General features: G+C 41.8%; 1 protein-coding gene across 1 annotated transcript in view; it reads left to right on the forward strand.

Annotated features, from left to right (window-relative positions):
• Window positions 1-9623, forward strand: part of znf385c (zinc finger protein 385C) — a 129898-nt gene that overhangs the window by 96143 nt on the left and 24132 nt on the right. The gene's annotated exons all lie outside the window — the stretch shown is intronic.

Below are 9623 nucleotides of genomic sequence, written 5' to 3' on the forward strand. Positions count from 1 at the left end.
TTGCATCTATCATTTTGTGTCTGTGTGTCATTTCATCTTATTTGCCTTTTAGCGTCGTCTTTTGTCTTTGTGTGATTTCTTTTGCGCCATTTTTGCATTTTATCTGTTTTGTGTCTGTTTGCACCTTTTTTCTTTTTGTCTATTTTTGCAGATTTTTTGCATCTTTTCATGTCCTTTTTGTCTCTATGTGACACTGATGACATACTTCACGGAAGACATTTCTCTCTCCTCCTGTTTCCATAGCGGTGCAGGTAAAACGAACCCACAGTGAGGGAAAAACGTGATGGGAGGAAAGAAAGGCCCCAAAACTGCTTGTTGGAGTTTTATCTCATCTTGCACACTTTTTGAAACACGTCAGGCTAAAAATGAGAGAAAAGTGAAAAGTCTAAGCAGCAAAAAAAATATCCACAGTCAGTGGTATTGATTAGAAAACAACCCCCAGCGGACACATTAGCATTATTTAGCGCTCCGGGGCAGCAGGCAGGAGTCGTTCCTCTATAATATGTATTTATGTCATTCTAACTGTGTGCACAGAAGACAGTTCTGAGTTCTCTCCTTCTTCGTGGTTGTTCTGTTTCCAAAGAGGTGCACGACTTTATGTTGAGAAATGAGCCCACGTTGAGGAAAAATGCGAGGCGTTACACCAAAAGCTGTTACTAATACAACAACTTTTGTTCATTTTTTTTTAATGACGAGACACGACGTGCAAAAATAAACCAGCGCTCGAAATACCGACGTATGTTTTCTGAGGATTGCCACGAATTATTTTTACCAGAAGCCGCGAGGTGCAGGCAGCAGCGCCTTCACCAATGAAACATAAGCACAAAAAAAAAAAAAACGCAGACGAAACAGTGACCGGAGACCTGCCCTGCTGCCTCCACCGCTAATATAAATACATGAGGGTGTTAGCGGGGCAGTGTTTACCACGCTGCCTTCGCTCTGAGCATGCTCAGTCCTCCGCAGGGCCGGCAGCGGCGACCCCGCGACCCCGAGGAGGTGGGCGGCAGAACAAATGAATAAACTGCACTTTTCACATCATATAGCGAACGTTTATGTCTCATCCGCCTCCTCACACATGTCCTCGAACGTAAAACTGCAGCCAGATGTCTGAATCCCCACTTTTCTCTCTCTCTCTCCCTCTCATCCTAAAGTGTGAGCTCGGGTTTCATTTACAGACCACAGAAGTGGAGATAGTTTGCAACGAGAGGAGCGAACACACACCCTATTGCACACACACACACGGCGTACAACTAGGATCAAAGAAGCGCCTTGACACACACAGACACACAACACGACAATGGGCATATTGCTGGTAAGTAAAGGATCAAAGCTTTTAATTCCAGGCAGCGAGGAAACGTCGAGCGTCGCAGCCAAGGTGCTCGAGAACCCAACGGTTTGCTGCCGAAACAAAGCAATAACGTAGATGGTGATGCTGAGATGACAAAAAGCAAAGCTGAGAGGTGAAACACTGCCTGAATGGAGATTATAACCCGAACTGGAGGTGAGGTTTCTTCAGGGAAAGATGCAGTGAATAACAGAGTTCCCAGCATTAAGGACACACTTTTATAGAGTCGTATTTCTTGGTGCCACACGGTGACATAAACCCAGTCGGCACGAGGTGAACCACTGACACAAAAACTGTGAAATATATGGATCATAACCCTGATACCACAGAGGAACGACTCCTGCTGCCCCGGAGCGCTAAATAATGCTAATGTGTCCGCTGGGGGTTGTTTTCTAATCAATACCACTGACTGTGGGATATTTTTTTTGCTGTTCAGACTTTCCACTTTTGCCTTGTTTCCAGCCTGACATGTTTCACAAACTGTGCAAGATGAGATAAAATATTAACTTCAACAAGCAGTTTCTGGACATGTTTTGCCCCGGTGACGTTTTTGCTCACCGTTGGTTTATTTTTTTAATGTAATATAAAGTCCTGAACCTCTGTGGAGGCGAGAGAACTCAGAAACAGAATAACAGAAAGCATTAAAAAACATGAAAATGAAAGTTGAATTTCTTTGATTATTTATTTTAGAACTATTTTAAAAACCTAAACTCGAGATGTACAACTTTTTTCCCAGTGCACAGGTGATAAAATAAAGCGTGCCTCTACATACTATAGACATTTTACAACAAGTTAGTTAATTTTTTGTTTGTTTTTATACGTATTGCTCTGCGTACACTGCCTGCAGATCAGTCGAAAGCCCCCAAAAGTTTCTATCTTGAGGAACAATTGGGGAAATACCTTCATTTTCAGTGCTGTACAATCCAACATGACATTTACCTACAGTTGTATTTAGTGTCAGAAAATGTTTCAGGTGTGTGCAGCACAAATAATAAAAGCATTTTTTCCCAAATTCAGTGAATGCACAAGAGACTTCACTACTGGCTTCATGGTTACACAGAATCTGGTGAATAAATTTTAGGTGAAATCTTTTGGGATGCATGATATGTCGGCGACCACATCAGTATCGGCCAATATTAGTGTTTTTTCCGATGTATCGGTCCGATGAACAAATTTAGCCGATGATTGTCTAACAGTAGCGCCTTCGTCTATACATTTGATATTGCTGCTACTTCACAGATGTTTTTACTTAAATGGTCCTGGACTTCAACATTAAATATGTTTAAATATGTTTTACTTTTGTTTAGTAATAAAGAAGACTATGTGGTCTAATTTGGGCTTCTTTTGAATAGTTTTCACGTTCTCACAGTGTTTACATATACTCATTTTACGGTGTGAACAAACATTGTATATCGACATTGGTATTATCGGTTATCGGCGATATCAGAAATCTTAATATCGGATATCAGCCAGAAATTTTAATATCGTGCCTCACTAGAATTTTTAAATGTAGAATAAAATGAATTGGATAAAATATCAGCATTTTAAGCTTAGATTTGGCCATTTTTTTTAATGCGACTTCCTTTTAAAGATGAGATCAGTTCTTCTTGCTTCAAACACAGATTTTTCACGTTTTTTACATAAACTGCTTTGACCAAGCGGTTTATTTTTGGCAGATTTCAAATTGAGACCGGTCGAATCAAGTGATTTTGATTAAATATACCAATTTTCAGCTCAGATTTGGCTCATTTTCCTGTCGAAACCTGAAGTCGGACTTAACTGGAACCATCGGAAAACTAAAAAAGTGAAAATTCTTTCTGTTTTTACAGTTTCTGGATCTGATAGATGGTGTGATTCTGCAATATTTCAAAGACAGCGTGTCTTTCAAACAGGGTTAACGAGGAGTGCAGAGTGTGTGAACAAAAAGGAAATCACATTCACGGAGCTGCGGTAATATTCAGTCGGCCTTTGTTGAACAGAACGCGGCTCGCAGTAGGACTCGGAATCTGCCACGAACCAGAATGCAGAAAATTACGATAACCGCGGAAATAACATCAAATCAGTGTCGCTTCAGTCCCGGGAGGAGATGATTAGCCTCCACAGCACACCGTCAGCTGCAGCATTAATCACACAGTCCATTCAACAGGGAGCCTCAGGTTCTCCGATAAGGCCCACGTTGTCCCAGAGCGCAGGGGGAAGATGAATGCACCTGTCTGCAAAACTAAATATCCTCCGGTTCCCCTGGTGTCCCCTCTTACATCCTCCCCCCACCTCACCCTCTCTCTCCACCCTGAAACCCCATCACGGACTCAGCCACCCGGCGCAGGATAAGTTCTGTCTGCACTCGGACGGCGGACAAAAGACGCATTTATAGCAGTCAGTTCAGGATGGCTGCGGACAGACAATGGACACATTCTTCGGCTGCTAAAACAAATAGCTGCCTGCTCTGCTGAGGTGGACGGAGGGCAGCAGCGCCGAGGGGAGCTGCTTTCTGTTGCTGGCAGGGGGAAAAAAAGTCTCCCTGAGGAAGTTTTGAGTCACATTGAAGAGGTTGAAATCAAGCAACAAAAGACGAAGGCAGCCCTGAGGGAGAGATCTACCTGAGGTGTGTTTGTGTTCCCCCTCACACCTGGCCTCGAGGAAGCCGTAGTAAACACACTCTTTGCAGCTTGGATCTGATGTTGCTCGGGAATCGGAAAGAAAAGCAAGGCAGCGTGCCGCTCCTTGATCTGTCGAACAGAACGGCGAGGCCCGGACGGGGTCGCGCCCCGCGGCAGCCCGATCCGAGGTGACTGTCGGATGCGATGGCACGCCGAAGGGTGCCGCAGTCAAATCAGCTGTCACCGTGGAATGCAGATCTTATAATGAAGCCTCGGCTTTCACTCTGCCGTTTATAGCAGCGGCATCCTGGGACTGTCTGCAGACGACAGTTCCAACTCTGTCCAAAATCATCCCCCAGAAACACTTCACTGAATCCTGCAGCGGCTTAAAATGTGTTAACCCTCCGAACGCCAACAGTGACTCAGTTAGGATGTGACAAATCCTTTTAAAAGTTGAATTTTTTAGTTATTTCTTTAACATAACTGTGTAAAACATAGAATCGACATGAACAACATTTTTCTACGTGTCCACAGGTGTTACCAACACAGAAACACATGGGGCGTCTGTAGATATTTTGCCACCTACTCTCTGCTTTGCACTTCATTTTCCCTCACTGTTGGCTCATTTTTCACTGCAATGTAAAGTTCTGCACCTCTATGGAAACAGACCAACCATAAAGAAGGAGAGAATTCACAAATGACACGATTATAATACCATAAATCATTAAAAGTTACATTTCTGTCATCATTTCTTTTACAACAATTTGAAAAAAACCTGTAATCAACATGTATTAAATCAAATCAAACTTTATTTATATAGCACTTCTCATACAAAATAGCAACACAAAGTGCTTTACAGGATTTAAAAACATTGCAAAGAAAAAACTAACGAGAAAACCTGTCCCTCCCACCCTACATTTATAGATATACACCCACAGCTACATATAGACCTACACACACACACACACACACACACACACACACTTACACTCTCTCCACTGACCGTAAGGAGACATGGCATGGCACTGAGGATTGTGGAAAACGCCACCATTGGCTACACTTTCCAAACAGACGGTACCAATACTGGCTATTTACATTTTAAATTCATCTCCAATGTGAGTGTGCTTGGTTGTCTGTCTCTAAGTGTAGCCCTGTGATAGACTGGTGACCTGTCCAGGGTGTCCCCTGCCTTCACCCTAAGTCAGCTGAGATAGACTCCAGCCCCCCATGACCCTAGTGAGGATTAAGTGGTGTATAGATAATGGATGGATGGAAATTCATCTCCATACTTGTCTCTTCTCTGCTCTGTGTAAACACTGCCTGCAGTTCAACCAATAACTCTTCTCGGTCGCGGCAAGTAGCGCAGATTTTTTGCTTTTTTTTTACAGACTCTGATTAGCGCAACTGATTTATTTTTGCAGTGATTTTGATGAAAAATATAAACTTTCTTCACCTTTGACTTCGTTCATTTTATTGAAAAAAAACAGCAATTCACACCTGTTTTTTTCAAGGACTGTTGAAAATGTGGCAATTCTTTCTGTCACCACGGATAAATGGTGTTTTGTTGACTTGTTTTGGATAAAAGATAACGTGGCTTTCAAACCCACTGGTGGTTCAGAGGGTTCAACAGTCACAATTCTTTGCTGACAATCTTTCTCTTACAGAAAGTCGTGCCAACAGAAAACTTGTAAGAATAGTTTTAAGAGACACTGCGCATCATTTTCTACCTTTCAGTCAGGCTCATCTTGCCTCATCCTGGAAGTTGAGATGTTTAAATTAAAACGAGTTTTGTGTCGTGGTGGGAGGGAGGAGGTGTTTCATTAATAAATTCCACTCTGTGAGCGCTGGCAGCCCCGATGATTACTTTAGCCAACAATGCATCAACAGTGACTCTGACACACTCTTAATTATCGTCTAAACTCAGTTACTTAATTTAGCGAAGCAAATACGACACCGGCAGAACGTCTCCTGTCTTTACTGTGTGAGTAAAAAAAGATTTAGAGCCCGAAAGCTTCCAACACACCATGGAAACAAACAAAGATGAAGATGTTTTTCTTTTCATCGTCGTTGCGTAATACAGAAGTAATCAGGTGCACAAAAATGTGAGACTAAAACCAATAGAAACACTTTCATACATTCAGTTCAAGGAGCAGAAAGAAGAATAACTGCAGCAGCACATGTACAATGTGTCCTTCTGTTATCCACATACAGAACAAAGGAGTCGTTACAAAAGGGCAGAAAAACACAATGGAAATGAATGCACAAATTAAGGAAAAAACTGCAATAATTACCTTGAAAATTATTACAGCAGAAGTGAAAAGTTTGCTTTGAATAGGAGTTTTTAGCTACCTGCTGATTAGACTGCAGGCTGGGTGGAGATTTGCTTCAGTTTGCATGCAATCACCAATCTCAGGTGGAAGTGGGAGTGAGTCAAGCTCATTTTTCATTTTACTCTGAGAAGAATGTCTTTCAAGTCACCCATGGGCGAGTTTGATTAATCAGATGTTCCAGAGTTTAAATCTTTAACCTCTGAAATTCATCTTTGTGTATCAGAGCTACACATTTAGAAGTTTTCTCAATGAAAAAAAAAACAACAAAAAAAAACCCCTCATACCTTAACCTAGGGGCTGCAAGGTGGATCAGTGGTTAGCACTGTTGTCTCGCAGCAAGAAGGTCGCTGGTTCGCGTCCTGGTGAGGACACCCGGGATCTTTCTGCGTGGAGTTTGCATGTTCTCCTCGTGCAGCGTGGGTTCTCTCCAGGTTCTCTGGCTTCCTCCCACAGTCCAAAAACATGTTGAGGTTAATTGGTGATTCTAAATTGTCTGTAGGTGTGAATGTGAGTGTGCCTGGTTGTCCCCCCACGACCCTAGAGAGGATTAAGCGGTGTGTAGATAATGCATGGATGGATATCTTAAACTAGCCTAGGTGTACGTCTTCAAAAAAACATGCAGCCATTTTTGTCGCACATGCACCCAAAACTCTGCCAGGTGCAACAAAACATTTTCATCGGTTACACCGGTGCAACTGTCATTTTGCAGGTAGATTAAACTACTTTAGTTTATTACAAAATCTGATGTTGAAACACTTCATTACACTCTTCAAACTGAGGTTTTGCCTCACAGCTGCAGTAACCGAGTGGAGACTAGAGGCTTCTCTACACACAGTCGCCCAGCTAGTCTCTACCTGAAATGACAAAACTTCTAAAAATCTAAATGGATGGTAAATGGTCGCAGTTATGTAGCACTTTTCTACCTTAGCGGCACTCAAAGCACTTTACAATGTGTTCCTCATTCACCCATTCACACACACATTCATACACCAGTGGTGACAGAGCTGCCATGCGAGGTGCTGCCCGCCATTGGGAGCAACTTTGGGTTCAGTGTCTTGCCCAAGGACACTTCGACTGTGGAGGGGATCGAACCTACAACCTATTGGAGAATAACTGCTCTATCACCTGAGCCACAGCCGTCCATCGAATCAAAACTTGTCCAAAATGACTCAAAATTTGTTTAAAAAAATTACAGAAACTTCTCCAAAATGACTTAAAATCAATACAAAATGAAACATGCAAGCGTACAGGATTGTTTTCTTCATCCTTGGACGTATAAATTAGTGTTTTGAAGTTGCCACCCTACGCTGAAATTTCACGGTGAAAATACCAACTCTTTATTTTGTTCACGATCTTCTAGCATATATACAACACAACATGGATATATTATCAAAATAAAAATGAAAATAAAAACTTGATTTTTACCAGAGGGGTTTTAAAAAACAAGATATTGGGGAGAAAAGAAAAGAAAAAGAAAAAGGATTTGACAAGTAAGGAGAAAAAGGATTCATGTCTGTTGTGTCAACAAAGAACTTAGAGTTTCAGGCAAGGTTAGCTGAGCTCAGCATATCAATTGGTGACTTCTCGAGTTACCACAGACTTATTGTCTCATCTGGAATGCAGATCTTAGATAATCTTTAGCTAATACCTTTTATTTTCTTTTTTTTCTGCTTTGTCACTGGTTTATTTTTTGACCATGTATGTGTGTATATATACTACATATATATATATACACACATGTTCTAGTATTTCCTCTTTCTACTTAATTGCACTCAATCACTATTGTCCTGCAACAAAAAACAGAAAACACTTTGATCTTTGCTGTGTGACTGCGCACACAAGAAGACGGGAGCAAAGAGCCCCTGTTTTGTGTGCAGGTACATTCTTTTTTTTTTCCAGCGACACAATGGCTGCATTTTGTGATGCATCAAACCGCCTTCGTTCATTTGCAGTTTTCTGAAGGCCTTTGGAAGCATTTGTTTGTTTTCTGTCCCTGTTCCACTGAAGAGAAGTTAGAAAGCATAAATTTCTTGCGAAGAATAACAATAAGCCAGAATTTATTTACTTTTTGTACTTATTATAGTGGCGGTTCTTCTCTGTATTCTGGCAGCTCACCAGCAGCGCCACAGCAGTAATTAGTCATCCTGCATGATGAAGCGGGCCTCGCCGCTAAGGTGATGCCTCGTCTTGTCGCCTTATCTATGAAATCTAAAGTGAACCCTGATCCGGGGCGTCAGATGAAGTTTGGCAGTGTGACTCTTAATGAGTAATCACAATACGTCGCAGGGAGGAACTGAGGTATCTGCTTCACATCAAAGGGTAATGCGACCTCATGCTAATTCACAGAGTAAAGTTTTCTTTTGTGCCTTAAGCTCCTGCTTGTCCCTTCTTTTTTTTTTTTAGACTTTTACTGTGTTTTATGTATATAATGGCACAGTTTGATTGCAGTATAAGGAGTTTATTCTCTTCTGAACAATCAAAAATAAATGCTTTAAGAAGGCAATATTGAAAATTCAGGCCCTGAAGTAGAAACCCAGCGCAACAAAAGGGAGCTGTGATCGCTGAAACGTATAGGTTTGGTCCACCTGCGAAGTCCAACAGGTCAAACTGCATCAACATGGGTATAAAATGAGCTGTGAACAGCAGGACTTTCTCAGTTTCGGACCTATGGGCTGCATCTGTCTGTGTGTTTGTATCATGGCTCCATGTGGAAAAGAATTGTCAGAGGAGTGTTAAAAATCTGATTGTGAGATTTCAAAAAGACAGAAAAGAATACAGAAGATTAGCAGCTATAAAAAGAGCCACAGTACCACTAATCAGAGCTGCAGTGGTCGTCCTCCTAAAATGACTCCACAGACAGGGAACCTCTTTTACAGTCTACCTCTGAAAAACAGCTGCTGCAGACTTGGCACGTGAGATATCAATGAAAATCAGAGTTTCTGTAAAGCTCAGACAGCATGGAGGACACTTTATAACATCCACCCCCTAAAAAAAATAGCTTATTTGTGTTTCAGTGCAAAACTTTAAGATTTAACTTGAACATGAAATGACGCCTGGTGAATGTTCTTTGGTCAGATGAAGATGAACTTGTTGGGCTCAGATGGAGTCCAGCATGTTTGATGTGAACATGGTCAGCACTACCACAGTGAATGCATCGTCCTCACAGTGAAGAACAGAGGTGAGAGTATCATGATATGGGGCTGCATGAGTGATCAAGGTGCTGGGGAGATGACATTTATAGATGCACTATAAACATCCGTGGATAAACCAAACTACTGGCCGACAAGATGACTCCCATTCTGCAGGAACTTGAACGTCTCTGGAGGAGATTCACAGCCTCAGCAGAGC

The sequence above is a fragment of the Stegastes partitus genome, unplaced genomic scaffold, assembly GCF_000690725.1.
Source record: "Stegastes partitus isolate 25-593 unplaced genomic scaffold, Stegastes_partitus-1.0.2 Scaffold376, whole genome shotgun sequence".
In the NCBI taxonomy this organism is placed as follows: domain Eukaryota; kingdom Metazoa; phylum Chordata; class Actinopteri; family Pomacentridae; genus Stegastes; species Stegastes partitus.